At 48.4% G+C, this 16,401-nt stretch overlaps 1 protein-coding gene and 1 long non-coding RNA gene across 2 annotated transcripts in view; one reads left to right on the plus strand and one right to left on the minus strand.

Annotated features, from left to right (window-relative positions):
* Nucleotides 1-16,401, plus strand: part of adgrv1 (adhesion G protein-coupled receptor V1) — a 981,490-nt gene that overhangs the window by 913,099 nt on the left and 51,990 nt on the right. The gene's annotated exons all lie outside the window — the stretch shown is intronic.
* On the minus strand, nucleotides 235-15,602 carry LOC140430006 (uncharacterized). The gene is made up of 2 exons (XR_011949268.1): nucleotides 15,508-15,602; nucleotides 235-1,463 (listed from the first exon to the last, which is right to left on the minus strand). It is a non-coding gene; the product is annotated as an uncharacterized lncRNA (long non-coding RNA).

Here is a 16,401-nt window from a genome sequence, read left to right on the forward strand (position 1 = left end):
TTGAAACAGTGGTACGTGATGTGTTGTGGACTCTTTCTCTGTGGTAGTTAAACAGGTGTTAGTGGCTCTCGAGCAAGTTGGTGAGCTTCTTCAGATGCTTTCAGTTAAGTTTGTGGTTATTCAAGCAAATGGCATACAACTTTTAATGATTAAATTGTGTCATTGCTTAGTCAAAATCTCTTGTCTTTCATTTGGGTCTATCTCTGCAAACAACAAATTTCATCAACATCTTCATTTACAGTTATTTTTGCTTTATTAAAATAAATGAGGTAGCACCTCAGTGGAAGAGCAAAACAAAAGGATTGAATGAGTCTTTTAATCATTCATTTGCTAATACTGCTCTATCAAAAACTACCGAGAACTTAATTCACACCTATTTTAACTCCAGGTTGGCCTTCTCCAAAGTGACCCTTGCCTAATTTCTACCTGGTTTCTTGACAAAAGGCAATTCATTCAAGAATGCAATCCCTATTCAGATAAAGTGCTGCCACCCACAACACCACACTCCCTCCAGATCATTCCCAACCTTTTCAAGCTCTCTGTACACAAGCAAATTGATTTCAAAGTCAACATTCTTACCTTTGAATCCCTCCTGGTCCTCACTGCACCCAATCATTACAAGACTCTTCATCCTTCTCCCCTGCAATCATTTTCTGTTCTACTGTCAGTAGCTTGCACTCTCCTTCCTGTGGTCTCCGTCCCACCATTGTGGAGTTAATTTTTGGGGCCTCCCAAAGTTGGGAGTGGAGAAGGGGTGGTCACAAAAATACCAACAAGTCAATTTCAAAAGACCATTCCCAGTGCCAGCAATAATCACCAGAAGCATGGTAGGCAGGTTGCAAGAGACCACTTTCCTTCCAATTGAGGTAATCGAATCATAGAATTTACAATGCAGAAGGAGACCATTCAACCCATCGAGTCTGCACTTTCTCTCGGAAAGAGCATCCTACTTAAGCCCGTGCCTCCACCCTATCCCTGTAACCCAGTAACCCCAGCTAACCTTTTGGACACTAAGGGCAATTTATCATGTGCAATCCACCTAAACTGCACATCTTTGGACTGTGGGAGGAAACCGGAGCACCCGGAGGAAACCCATCCAGACATGGGGAGAAAGTGCAAACTCTGCTCAGACAGTGGCCCAAGCCAGGAATCTAACTTGGGACCCCGGAGCTGTGAAGCAACTGTGCTAACCACCGTGCTACCATGCTGCCCATCTCATGATTTCCCCAGGTGCAGGGCATCATAGATTGCATTTTGCCATCAAGGTACTTAGTGACTGGCCACTGAAATCCATCAATGAGAAGGGCTTCCACTCCCTCAAAATCCTATTTGTGTGCAACCACAGCAAGAGCTTCCTCCATGTGAGTGCTCGCTCTCCTGGCAGCTGCCATAAATTCTTCATCTTCCGCAAGTCCAAGTTGTCTCAAATTTTCAGTCCAACTTTCAAAGTGCCTGGATGAATCCTAGGGGACAAAGGATATCCTTTAAAGAGATGGCTACTCACTTCTCTATAGAAGCCCGGACAAAGACATAGAGACAATACAAATAATGCTTAATAAGACAAACATTGACTAGGTTTTCATGCTTAAGATGCAATTCTGGTTTCTGGGTCAGTACGATGGTACCTCTCATGGCCTCCTGTAGGGGTCTCAAATACTGTAGTGGTCTGCTGCACTTTCCATAACATAGCCCTCCAGATATATGTGGACCTTGAGGACATTGAGGCCCTAGAAGTAAACAGCTCATTGGGGGAGGACCTGGAAGAGGAATGGAGGTGGATGGAGATGATGCTGAACAGAGAGGCGCCCCTATGGCGTGACCAGGTGACCGCCTCCTGGCATCCTGCAGGAAAAAGTCCTCCCTTCTCTCCCTCACGCGTCCAGCATTATCTCAAAGCCGATCTCTTCTTCAGTACCGCTAGCAACCAGGGAGTACCCGGGAGAGTTGAAATCGGTCCCACACTGCCCATATCCTATCTCTGTTCCTGTCCTTTTGGCTTATATGTCAGAAAACAAGCCTCCATATCAGATAAGGGCTTTCCCCACACAAAAATCTTAAATTCAATCAGTTTCTCACCAGAGGCAGGTTTCTGACCCAAAAATAAACCCAACTCCTATTTACTGTCTCTGCGGTGAAAATACAGCCCCATCACTCTCACCTGTGGAACTCATTCTCAATACACCATGAGTGAATCTGACTTATGTGATGCCCATTTGTTGGCACTATGAGGATTTGTAAACTACCACAATGGTGTCTGACATGCATCCATATTTCTGACTGGAAGTGTACCAGGTGTCATATTTGTGAAGAAGTTTGCAGGTGCGCAATGCCTGCTGACAACATTTAAAAGAAGCAAATCCGGTTAACATACAATACTGAATTGATACCAGTGTTACTATTTTGGAGCTCTATGTTCCAGCCTAAGACTTCCTTAACCTCACGCAGCTAAAACACACATCCAACAACATGAACAACCGCATCGCGTGCTGCTTAAAATTATCATCAATTACTTGCATGTAATTGCTGGATTATTGTTTTTAGTTGTTGCTGCGATTCAATATTTTGTGTGCTTTTCTGTACTTGTTTAAAGCTTTAATCATCCACAGGGAGTGGTCTGGATGGTGCCAAAGTACTTTTTGGGTTATTAAAGACTTGTGCACAAACCAGTTATTTCCAGTCATTGCTGGGCTAGTACATGGGATTACATCCATAGGGATACAGCACAAAAACAGACCTTTCGACCAAACAATCCATGTAGGACCTCCTCTTGGCATTGAACGAACCCGGTCTAACAAGCAAAAGCATGCAGAACAAGACAATCTGCTAGAAAGGGGACGGGGGCGGGGGGGGAGGTAGACAGGGAAAAGGATCCAAGCAATGTGTTTCCCATTATGGCCAGCACCACCACCTCCATAGGGTTCTAAACAAGAAAATGTGCCTCTCCTCGTGCTATTGATTCCTCCAGCCTCCTGTTATGTGCTAACTTCGGCAAAAAAAGAAGAAAGTGCATTAGTGAGTATCGCGCAATCTATTTTGGGTGATGTGTCCTCATGGTTGATTAGCTGTTAGTGTGAAAATGCTGTGAAATTTGGATACAAGGCCTGCAACAGTGCTATTTGTGTGAGGGTGGGGTAAATCAGGAATATTGGGTATGAGACCTGATTTATAAAGATAGTTGGCAGGTGAGTGTTAAAGGTGTAATGAATTGAAAATGTTAGGAGCTTAGTGGTGCACTTGGAAGCATATAACATTCGAAGATGCACTTCTTGACCTTGATCCTTCAGGTACTCATTGGGCCTACACTCCTGGCATTGATCTCTGCTTCTAACTCTTGTCGCTGCCTTATGAACATATGTCCAGAGATGTGCCGGTTGGGTGGATTGGCCATGCTGAATTGCTCCTTAGTGTCCAAAGGTTAGGTGAGGTGAGTTGAACAAGGCTGGTGAACCTTCGTGGCACTTCCTCTATGGCAATAATATCCTTACTGAGATAACCGGACCAAAACTGCACACAAAATTCCAGTTGTGGTCTAACCAAGCTTCTATATAATTGAAGCAAGACCTCACTATTCCTGTACTCAAATCCTCATGCAGTAAAGGCCAACATTCCATTAGCCTTCCTAATAGCTTGCTGCACCTATATGTTAGCCTTCAGTGACTTACAGATAAGGACACCCAGGTCCATTTGAACATCTACACTTTCAAATGTCTTACTTCTCGGAAATATTCTGCACATCTGTTCCTTCTACCAATTCCAATGATCAGCTTTTTTTCAAATTTTACATTTTGCATGCTGACCATGGATTAAACAAAGATCACCTGCACCTTACAGAGCATTAAAAACCTAAAACTTTCTGCCAGTTCCTAGACAATGGCTGGAGATAGAGCATAATCACATTTCTAACATTCAACTTGCTGAGGAATTAATGATTGTTGCATGACTTTTTTCATGAACAGACAATTTGGATGTTTCAATACACTATTGTGACACATTAGTGGAATATTTGCTTTGACTGGGGAGCGAGCTCATCAAGAAAGTTGTCTTTTAGAAAGAAAGCGAGAGTGGACTACTGAATTTGCATGACCAGCCATGATCATATTGAATGGTGGCACAGGCTTGAAGGGCTGAAAGGCCTACTCCTGCACCTATTTTCTATGTTTCTATGTTTCGGGCATTGTGGGAAGCAGTCATTGTGCCATAATGTTTGGGGGGAAAATTCTCAAAATCATAGAATCATAGAATTTACAGTGCAGAAGGAGGCCATTCGGCCCATCAGGTCTGCACCGGCCTTTGGAAAGAGCACCCCACCCAAGTCCACACCTCCACCTTACCCCCGTAACCCAGTAACCCAACCTAAACTTTTTGAACACTAAGGGCAATTTGGCATGGCCAATCCACCTAACCTGCATATTTTTGGACTGTGGGAGGAAACCGGAGCACCCTGAGAAAACCGCGCAGACACAGGGAGAATGTGCAGACACCTCACGGACAGTGGCCCAAGCCAGGAATCGAACATGGAACCCTGGAGCTGTGAAGCAACTGTGCTAACCACTGTGCTACCGTGCCTCGGCTACCGTGTCTGTGCTACCACATTGCTTACCATTTTGAAAAATGCTTACAAAATGGTAAGAAGCTGGAGAATGGCTCCCTGACCAGCTTCACTCTCCGTTCTCACCACCAACCTCTGGGTTGTTCTTAAATGAAAAATGTAAATTGTTGCGATAATAAAAGGAAAGACCTTTTCTGGCATGATGAATGCTAACGTTCTTGAAAGCCAGTAGTTAGCTCCCATGCTTGTTCAATGCATATGCATGAACTCCAACTTCTCATACCCACCTAGCAATACCAACACAAAGTGCAACCATCATTAATTACCAGCTCATACTAATTCCTGGTACTGTGCTGGGGGTGTACGGGAGGCTAGCAACGTTCACAGAAGGGCTCACCGCTCTCTTTGGAGTGGCTCATACTTTGTTGTTAGCATGCAGCAGAGGCCTTGCCTAGTAAATCTCTTCAAAAGGCAGTCGAAGCTGGGTGAGGGTAGTTGTCAGGTTCCCACCCTCCCAACGTAGTGCAGCTACAAGAGCTGGTCAGAGGCTGGGAATTCGGCAGTGAGTAACTCAGCTCCTTACTCCCCAAAGCCTGTCTGCAAGGCGCAAATCAGGACTGTGATGGAATATTCATCATTTGCCTGGATGAGTATAACTTCAACGACACTCAAGAAGCTTGACACCACCCAGGACAAAGCAGCGCTCTTGATTCGCATCCCATCCACCCAATAAGCATTCACTCCTTCCACGATCGATGCATAGTGACAGTAGTCTATACCATCTGTAAGATGCACTGCAGCAACCCACCAAGACTCTTTTGCCAGCCCCTTCCAAACACACAATCTCTACCATCTATATGGACAAGGGCATCAGATGCATTGGAACACTATCGCCTGCAATTTCCTCTCCATGTCACACATCTTCCTGACTTTCAGTGTTGCTGGGTCAAAATCATGGAACATGTAGAGCAAAAGAAGACACAAAAGATGGCCTAGTCACCCATTGCTTCCGAACCCATCTCCAGCTGTCTAGACTCACCTTGCCACTGGACTAAGATAGGTCAGAATGAGAGGGTGAGGCAACTCTTCCTCACTATAATTCACTATAATTTTTAAAAGATCTTTCACAGGATGTGGGCGCCACTGTCTCCAGCATTTTTGATGTCCATCCCTAATTCAGAACAGCACAACGTTGCCGTAGGTTTTTTGGGGAATTCAATTGAAGCTATCTGGGATGGCCACTTACAACAAGAAGCATGGATGTTCGCAAAGCCTAAAGGGAAATGTGGACAATGTAAGATTCAGGCAGGCACAGAGCCTAAATGTATATTTGTGAGCAGAGAATCGAGACAGCATCGAAACCCCCAACCGATTAGCATTTTAATGGCCCATATCCATAAGACAAAGGATTGATACTCAGGTAACCGATACAAGTCCAGACATTTCTGCACCACTCCCTTTACTCAGGAAGCATAAACAGCAAGGTCAATGACCGCTTAGGACACGCCCAGCCATCAAGCCCCTTTATTGGCTCAGATCGAAGGCAGTGATCGAGAACTGCCCAATTAATTGGGTCCAAACGTCCAGCTCCAATCGCAGCACCACGACCAGAAGCAAGTCCAAGTTCAACGCCCGCTACCAGACGGATGAGCCTAGCTGAGCAGCAGTTACCTCTCCAGACCCAGTAGATCCAGATTCGAACAAAGGCCACTGTTCCTCTGACCTAAGCCAGGTGCCTGAAGTTAAGTGCAGGTTGTCATAGTTGTTAGGTGTAGTTTAACTAGTAGTGTTTATGTTGCATGTGTAAGTTAATCTTGTGTGTAAATAAAGTACCATTGATCTTGAACTAACTAACTGGTTGTTTGGCTCTTTGATCGATATCCGGTTGAACCTTGTGTTGGTATCATTTGATACCTGGCGACTCTGAAAACAATATAGTATCGATATCGACTTCCGGGTTGCGGCGATGCGGAGCTAAGCCGCGCGATTCGGCAGCTCCCGCAAAAACGGACTTTTGTGTCCGCTAACGGAGCCCCAACGGCATTTTTTTAAAAAACCAACCCGTGGGGAAGGAAGGAGAAAGTCCCCTACAGACCTGTATGGATCGGACCCGCAGCGAAAAGGCGAAAAAAAGCGGCCCTGGAGCAGCGGGAGAAGAAAGAAGAAAAATAAGGAAAAAACAAAATGGCGGCGCCCACGGACAGAGAGGAGATGAAAGAGCTCATCAAGTGCTGCTTCGAGGAGCTGCGTAAGGAGATGGTGGCTCCTATACTGGCAATGGTTGAAAAACTTGGAGCAACCCAGAAAGCCCAAGAGGTGAAGATCCAGGAGATCCAGGAAAAAGTGAGTGAGAACGACGACGAGCTCGTGGGCCTGGCGGAGAGAGTGGAGCGGCATGAGGCGCTGCACAAGACGTGGGCGGGAAGACTCGAAGACCTGGAGAACAGATCAAAGAGAAACAACTTGAGGATCCTGGGTCTCCCAGAAGGAGTGGAGGGGGCCGATGCCGCGGCATATGCGGGCACAATGATCGAGGCCCCCCCGGGATTGCTGGAGCTGGATGGGGCGCACCGAGTGCTAGCATGGAAGCCCAAGGCTAAAGAGCCGCCAAGGGCGATGGTGGTGAGATTTCACCGGTTTACGGACAGACAGAGGGTCCTGAAATGGACCAAGAAGGAACGGAGCAGCAAGTGGGACAATGCGGAGATCAGAATATACCCGGACTGGAGCGCGGAGGTCGCTAAGCGGAGAACAGGTTTCAACCGGGCCAAAGCGGTGCTCCATCAGAAAGGAGTGAAATTTGGAATGTTGCAGCCAGCGCGACTGTGGGTTACACATAATGGCCAACACCACTACTTCGAAACGCCCGAAGAGGCGTGGACCTTTATACTAGCTGACAAATTGGACTCTAATTGAGGGTTTGTGTGGGAGGGGGGTGTTTGAGGGTTGAAGTATGATGGTTGTTGTACATAGGGGGTCAACCACGCGCAGGAAATGCTATATGGGCTGGCGGAGAGGGACAAGGCCATAACAGGAGCTGCGCCATGCGGGGCGGGGCAGGCTTTGGAAGGCGCAGGGTTGTCTTTCCCCCGCGCGGCAAAAAAGGCGGGAAGGGGAACAAAGGAATGTACATTGATTGGGAGATTCCCACACGGGGGGGGTTAAAGGGATGGCGGGGGAAGCCGGGGTCAGCAGGTGTCAGCTGACTTACGGGAGGGTTATGGGGGGAGCAAAAAAGCTAGACGGGGATCTAGCGGGGGGGGGTGGGGTGGGGTGGAGAGGAGGGAGGGGGGGGAGAGGGGGGAAAAGGGTTGCTGCTGCACTGGCCGAAAGAGAACGGGACACAGAAGAGGTGGCTGGGGCGGGGGTCCCCTGGCTGGGGGACTGGAGAGTGAGGGAGACGCGGACAAGGGACTGGCCCAGAAAAGGAGATGGCTAGCCACGGGGTGGTGAGAGTCGCTCCAATCCGGCTGATAACGTGGAACGTGAGGGGCCTGAATGGGCCGGTGAAGCGGGCTCGAGTGTTCGCACACTTGAAGGGACTGAAGGCAGACGTGGCAATGCTCCAAGAGACACACCTGAAGGTGGCGGACCAGGTCAGGTTAAGAAAGGGATGGGTAGGACAGTATTTCACTCGGGATTGGACGGAAAAAATAGAGGGGTGGAAATTCTGGTGGGAAAGCATGTGTCATTTGAGGTCAAGACTATCTTAGCGGATAAAGGAGGGAGATATGTGATGGTGAGTGGTAGGTTTGCAAGGGACGTGGGTGGTGTTGGTAAATGTATACGCCCCGAACTGGGATGATGCGGGATTTATGAAGCGCATGTTGGGGCGCATTCCGGACCTGGAGGTAGGAGGACTGATAATGGGAGGGGACTTCAATACGGTGCTGGACCCAGCACTGGACCGCTCCAGATCAAGGACGGGAAAGGGGCCGGCGGCGGCCAAGGTGCTCAGGGGGTTTATGGATCAGATGGGGGGAGTGGACCCATGGAGGTTTGCAAGACCGCAGGCCAGGGAATTTTCTTTCTTCTCCCACGTGCATAAGGCTTACTCCCGGATAGATTTCTTTGTTCTGGGCAGGGCGCTCATCCCGAGAGTGGAGGGGACAGAGTATTCGGCCATAGCAGTTTCGGACCATGCCCCGCACTGGGTGGAACTGGAGCTGGGAGAGGAGAGGGACCAACGCCCGCTGTGGCGGCTGGATGTGGGACTGCTGGCCGATGAGGTGGTGTGTGGGAAGGTGAGGGGGTGTATTGAAAGATACTTGGAGGCCAACGACAACGGGGAGGTGCGAGTGGGGGTGGTATGGGGGGCGTTGAAGGCGGTGATCAGGGGAGAGCTGACCTCCATCAGGGCTCATAGGGAGAAGATAGAGGGAATGGAAAGGGAGAGGTTAGTGGGGGAGATATTGCGAGTGGACAGGAGATACGCAGAGGCCCCAGAGGAAAGATTACTTGGGGAAAGGCGACGGCTCCAGACGGAGTTTGACCTGCTGACCACGGGCAAGGCGGAGGCACAGTGGAGGAAGGCGCAAGGGGCGACTTACGAGTACGGGGAATAGGCTAGTCGGATGCTGGCGCACCTGCTCCGTAAGAGGGCGGCAGCGAGGGAAATAGGGGGAATCAAAGATGGAAGGGGAGCCACGGTTCGAAGTGCAACAAAAATAAATAAGGTATTCAAGGACTTCTATGAAGAGCTGTACAGATCCCTGCCCCCAGGGGGGGAAGGGGGGATGAGGCGATTCCTGGACCAGCTGGGGTTCCCGAGGGTGGAGGAGCAGGAGGCGGTGGGTTTGGGGGCACCAATTGGGTTGGAGGAGTTGAGTAAGGGTTTGGGGAGCATGCAGGCGGGGAAGGCCCCGGGGCCGGATGGGTTCCCGGTGGAATTCTATAGAAAATATGTGGACCTGCTGGCCCCGCTACTAGTGAGGACGTTCAACGAGGCAAGAGAGGTGGGAACCCTGCCTCAGGCAATGTCGGAGGCGACAATCTCCTTGATTCTAAAGCAAGACAAGGATCCACTGCACTGTGGATCGTACAGGCCGATTTCGCTCCTCAATGTGGATGCTAAGCTATTGGCGAAGGTACTGGCCACTAGGATTGAGGACTGTGTCCCGGGGGTGATTCACGAGGACCAAACGGGATTCGTAAAGGGCAGGCAGTTAAATACCAATGTGCGGCGGCTCTTAAACGTGATAACAATGACATCGGAGGAGGGAGAGGCGGAGATAGTGGCAGCTATGGACGCGGAAAAAGCCTTTGACCGAGTAGAGTGGGAGTACCTCTGGGAGGTATTGCGCAGGTTTGGGTTCGGGGGAGGGTTTATTAGCTGGGTTAAGCTCCTTTAAGCGCCCCGGTGGCGAGCGTAGTGATGAACCGGCGGAGGTCGGAGTACTTTCGGCTGTACCGAGGGACGAGACAGGGGTGCCCCTGTCCCCCCTGTTGTTTGCATTGGCGATCAAACCCTTGGCCATATCACTTAGGGAGTCTCAGAAATGGAGGGGGATAGTCCGCGGGGGAGAGGAGCATCGGGTATCGCGATATGCGGATGACCTGCTGCTATACGTGGCGGACCCAATGGAGGGGATGGTGGAGGTCATGCAGACTCTGAAGGAGTTTGGAGAGTTCTCGGGCTACAAGCTTAATGTAGAGAAGAGTGAGCTTTTTGTATTACAGGCAGGGGACCAGGAAAGAGGGATAGGGGACCTGCCGCTGAGGAGAGGACTTTTCGGTATCTGGGGATCCAGATAGCCAGACTTTGGGGGGCCCTACATAAACTGAATTTGACGAGGGTGGTGTAGCAAATGGAGGAGGATTTTAAAAGATGGGACATGCTCCCGCTCTCGTTGGTGGGTAGGGTGTAGTCGGTGAAAATGGTGGTCCTTGCAAGGTTTTTGTTCGTGTTTCAGTGCCTCCCCATCGTGATCACCAAGGGCTTTTTCAAGAGAGTAGGTAGAAGTATTATGGGGTATGTGTGGGCAAATAAGACCCCGAGGGTTAGGAGAGGGTTCTTGGAACGCAACAGGGACCGAGGAGGGCTGGCTTTGCCAAACCTAGAGAGTTACTACTGGGCAGCAAACATGGCGATGATCCGCAAGTGGGTCATGGAGGGAGAGGGGGCGGCATGGAAGAGGATGGAGATGGCGTCTGTAAAGGACCAAGCCTGGGGGCGTTGGTAACGGCACCGCTGCCGCTCTCGCCGACAAAATACACCACAAGCCCGGTGGTGGCGGCAACACTAAAGATCTGGGGCCAGTGGAGAAGGCACAGGGATGCAATGGGAGCATCGGTGTGGTCCCCGATCAGGGGTAACCACCGGTTTGTCCCGGAGAAGATGGACGGGGGGTTCCAAGGCTGGCATCGGGCGGGGATAAGAAGAATGGGGGACCTGTTCATTGACGGGACATTTGCGAGCCTAGGGGCACTGGAGGAGAAATTTGAGTTACCCCCGGGAAATGCATTTAGATATATGCAGGTGAGGGCTTTTGTGAGGCGACAGATGAGGGAATTTCCGTTCCTCCCGGCACAAGAAGTTCAAGATAGGGTGCTCTCGGGGAAATGGGTCGGGGAGGGCAAGGTTTCGGCAATACACCAAGAGATGAAAGAAGAGGGGGAAGCGCTAGCAGAAGAGTTGAAGGGTAAATGGGAGGAGGAGTTGGGGGAGTAGATCGAGGAAGGTTTGTGGGCTGATGCCCTGGGTAGGGTTAATACCTCCTCCTCGTGTGCCAGGCTCAGTCTGATACAATTTAAGGTGGTTCACAGAGCGCATTTGACGAGGGCGAGGCTGAGTAGGTTCTTTGGGGTAGCGGATAGATGTGAAAGATGTTCAGGGAGCCCGGCGAACCATGTCCATATGCTTTGGTCATGCCCAGCATTGGAGGGGTTCTGGAGAGGTGTGGCGGGAGTAATATTCCAGGTGGTGAAAGTCCGGGTCAAGCCAAGCTGGGGACTAGCAATATTTGGAGTAGTGGATGAGCCGGGAGTGCAGGAGGCGAAAGAGGCCGGAATTCTGGCCTTTGCATCCCTAGTAGCCCGGCGAAGGGTCTTGCTATTGTGGAAGGAGGCGAAGCCCCCTAGCCTGGAGGCCTGGATTAACGACATGGCGGGGTTCATAAAATTGGAGAGAATTAAGTTTGCTTTGAGAGGGTCATGCACAGGGATTTTACAGGCGGTGGCAACCGTTCCTAGAATATCTCGCGGAGCATTAGAAGAAGGTCGATCAGTAGCAGCAGCAACCCTGGGGGGGGGGGGGGGGGGGGAACGAGAGATTGTTCGAGGGGATGGACGAGCGGGAGATAGCATGGAGGGTGGGGGGGATATGGTACGTGCGGCCAAGAGCCAGTGTATAAAGCTATGTAAATATACCATCTTGCCTTGTATATATCTTGCTCAGGGAGATTTTGTGTTATTTTGTTATGGGGGGGGGGGGGGTTACTGTTTGTAAGGGGAAAAATTGTGTTGTTAAAAAAACCTTAATAAAATGTTTTTAAAAAAAAAATATATAGTATCGATATCTAAAGAAAGAAGGGCAGCCTTATTGACTACCATATTTATAGCAGGTAAAAAAGGCAACACAATGTAAGAGTTGGTGCAGATCCCCGGCTGCGGTGTAGAGGGTGCCATCTCCGCTACTCCACTACTGGGCCGATATCTGGGGTTTGAATATCTGTGTGTGTCTCTCTCCAGCTGGCACTGAAACTTCAGAGGCCAGGGGATGTCGCACTGGGACACTTCCACTGAAGAGAGCACTGATTCAAGCCTGCCGTTTATTCCTAACCGACAGCCTGAGACTTATAGCACACAGATCTCCAGACCCCTACCAATACCCAGGTGATTCTCTCTCTTGCCGGTGGTGCAACACTCACCCGGTTCCTACTCCACTAGAGTAGCTTTCCCAAGAGAGAGAATAGGACACTGCTGTTTATTCCCTAACCAGCAGTCTGTCCTGAGTGAATCGCTCAAGATGACCCTCGATTCCTGAACCCGGAATTAAGGTGAGGAGTATTTTAACAATGACTTGGTCAGAGATCGCTGGTGAAAGATTGAAGAATTTAAACGACTCCAATTATCATCAAATCAAGGTTTATTGCAAAACCCAGGTCAAAATCATCAACAGAAGAAACACAATAAAATCTTATGCTCTAATACAAACTAAGGCTATTCAAAAGTAATATAGCGGACACAACGAAAATTCTTATGATTACACAGTTTTTAGCAATATCACAAGGCACAAAACAAGTTCCCTTCCCCAAAGCCTCAACCACTATTAAAGTCAAGGGAGTTTCGCAAGCTGCTGCAGGATACTTACGGTCACAGGCTGCAGAGGTCAAGTCAGGGGTGCAGAGGTCGAGCCAAGAACGAAGAGACCCCCAATCGAAAACACAGCCCCTTTTATATTGTTTTACCTGGCTTTGTCCTGTGATCGGCCAGCCCCTTTTGCATTGAAAAAGGTAAGATTTAAAGTTCCCGCTGGTCCCGCCCCCTTTGAGCCGGTCAGACCTGTCGAGATGGGAGTACCTCCCCTAGGTCCGCCTCCAGTCTGTTTTTTTGCGATAACGAGGTTGAGCTCCCTTGAAGATTTTCAAAGACTTCCATCTGCTCCGGAGATAGCTGCTATGTTGATGGGGTGTTGATTGGATTCTGCTCTGGTGGAGGCCAGGTCATTTACATTTGCATGGGGCTATGACCATCCCATTGTCCTGCTTGCATGCAAGCCTCCTGTGTATTCCCGTGCCCCTTTGTCTGTGTTTTGATGTTATCTTGTTGTCTGGCTCCTTCTTCCTTGTAGCTCCTAGGGGGGTGTTTGTAAATATTTATGTGCTTATGTCCCTACTCAGCTCAGCGGACCAAGCCTGCTGGGAAAACTGGTTCTGTTCTCTTGGCTGAAAAGTCAGTTTACAGTCTCTGAGTTTCTCCAAAAGGGCCGAATTGCCCGAAAACCTTACAGCGGGAAGGAGTAATCAGAAGAATGCACTGTAAGCGGTTGAAGCAACAGTGGTCTCCTCTTGCTGAAGATGTGCGCTGAGCATGAGCTCTTAATCACGAATACAGTTTCCCGTCTCCATAATCGCAAGACACCTTGGATGCACCCCCATTCTGTGCATTGGCATCTAATCAACTTTATCATCACCAGGCAGTGGGATGGCAGAATGTATTTGTAACAAAAGCCATGTGCAGCACTGATAGCTTGACTGACCACCAAATTACCATTTCAAAGTTAAACATCAAAATCTATGCCCTTTGGCTGAATCAGAACAGACACACATCAGTCATATGCAGACCACAAACACTGGAAGTGATTCTCTGATGTTCTGAAATCTGCCTATGGACTCCAGTATACTAGTTGATCTAGTTTGAGGGCCGGTTTAGTTCACTTGGCTAGACAGCTGGTTCACGATGCAGAGCAAGGCCAGCAGCATGGGTTCAATTCCCCTATCGGCTGAGGTTATTCTTGAAGGCCCACCTTCTCAACCTTGCCCCTCGCCTGAGGTGTGGTGATCCTCAGGTTAAATCATCAACAGTCAGCTCTCCCCCTCAAAGGGGAAAGCAACCTATGGTCATCTGGAACTATGACGACTTTACCTTTTACTAGTTGATCACCAATTTTGGGTGTTAATATGTCAACACTGCTCACAGCAAAAGCCCAAATCCTGGAAAGATGGGCAGAGCATTTGAACCACATCCTCAATTGACCTGTCCAAAGCTTTTGACACAGTCAGCCATGAGGACCTTTGGAAGGTAATGGAGAAATTTGGCTGCCCTGCAAAATTCATCACAATGCTTCAACAGTTCCATGACAGCATGCTCATATATGTCCTGGTTGAGGTGAACGTCCTGACCCATTACCAGTCATTAATGGTATTAAACAGGATTGTGTGCTAGTACCAATCCTCTTCATGTTGCTCTCTGCCATATACACCAATGCCTTTCATGACGGTGATCCTTGCATTGAAATCAGGTATCACAAGGACAGGAAGCTGCTTAAACCGAGCCAACTCCAGACAAAAACCAAGGCCACTGAAGACATGATTCCCAATTTCCTGTTGGTGATGGTGCATCGGCTTCCAGTTCAGAGCTGGGCATGCAGTGTAGAATGGACTTGTTCTGCAAAGCATGCCACAACCTCAGCCTTCTGATCACACAAAGAAAACTGAAGTAATTTAAAAGCCTGCTCCAGAAAGTTCTATCTTGAGGTTACAGTTCAGGACTAGAACCTATCAACAGTGGGTAGGTTAATTTATCCCGCCAGCCACATTCTCTCGAGTTGTCGATATTGACGACAAGACACATGCAAGAATTGCCAAAATGAGGGTAGCTGTTAGCAGACTTCAAACACCGGTCTGGGAACAAACAGCAGTAGGTCTGTCGAGAAAACTGAAAGTCAATAGAGCAGTCCTACAACTCTCCTCCATACAGGTGAGATTTGGATTGTATACCAGCTTCATGCCAAGATGCTCAACTACTTTCACTTGAGCTGCCTTTGGAAGCTTCTGCAGATCAGATGGCAGGACAAAATACCAGAGGCTGAGGTGCTTACCCAAGCTGGCATGTCATGCATCCATACCATGGTCATGATTTTCTGGTGTCACCAATGGCTGCTTTCCACATTTTCCAGCCCCGCTTATGCCAATTCCTGCCATAGGCAAAACCCACAAATCCTTTCCCATATTGAGACAGTCACAACTGAGTTGAAATGGTTATGTAACCAGAATGCCTGGCACTGGCTTACCAGAGTGAATCTTTTATGTTGGGTCTGGTATGTGCTCCCATGGCAGTCAATGGAGGCGCTAAGAGGATACTCTGAATGTTTCACTTAGGAATTTTGAAATAGACTTTGAGTCCTTGGAGAAGTTTACCTGGGATCACTGCACCTGGCACTAGAAAGATGGGGCCTCCTTCAAAACAAGCATAAATCAAAGGCAGAGAGAAAAAATGCAAAGAGAGGAAATTCCTACCCAAAACTCAATTGTCAGCGGTATCCTCTCCTGTTTGCAGCAGAAGCTTTCTGACGCAGATTGGTCTATGCAGTCACCTGTGCACCTATCGGAAACTGACAAAGCACACCAGATGATTAATATGGTCACCTTCACACCAAAGGATGAACAAATGAAGATGCATTGCTGCTTAAAGCATTACAGCTGGGGATTAGGACGTGCTTTCACAAGTCTTAAATTATTTTTTAAAAATGTTATTCCTTTCTCAGGGTTACAAAGCCAATGTGCAGAGTGAACAGGGCAACCATTAATCCATCTCCTTGCTTGCTCCAAAAACCAATTCAGATTCAAACTCAATCCAATTTATGGTCCCCACAAAAGAGGCATCTAGATCCAAGCTGACAAGAACAGGCTTAACACCTGATCTCACGCTTGATCCTACGCTTGATCTTCGCCTCCAAGCCGAGAAGTTTTAAATGATTGCCAGCTTTCAGCAGAATGAGGGAAGTTACACAATGTGCTACTAAGGGTTAAAGTGTTTGTTATATACAGGTGTAGTTTAAAAATGTGTTGAATATATCAGCCAATTTAAATTGTTAATCAATAACTAACCGTGGTTGGATTGTTGTTTCAACTTCTGCTGCAGGTGTTTATGTGTTTGACCAGAGACATAAATTAAACAGTGACTAATTGATGTAGTTAATTAGTTACAGAAAGCTCCATATTGGTGAAAGCCTAACGGTGCATAAGTATTATTATGCCATTTATGCATGGAGAAGCTTGAGAAGATGAACCTGTTTTTATGACTTACATTTGGCCAGTATTCCTATTTCGCACAAGAGCTTTTAACAGATGGATGATAAATACTGATATCAGTTAACATTCAGGGCAGAAGATTTTATTTCCTGATCTTCC

The sequence above is a fragment of the Scyliorhinus torazame genome, chromosome 9 (assembly GCF_047496885.1).
Source record: "Scyliorhinus torazame isolate Kashiwa2021f chromosome 9, sScyTor2.1, whole genome shotgun sequence".
Classification (NCBI taxonomy): Eukaryota; Metazoa; Chordata; class Chondrichthyes; order Carcharhiniformes; family Scyliorhinidae; genus Scyliorhinus; species Scyliorhinus torazame.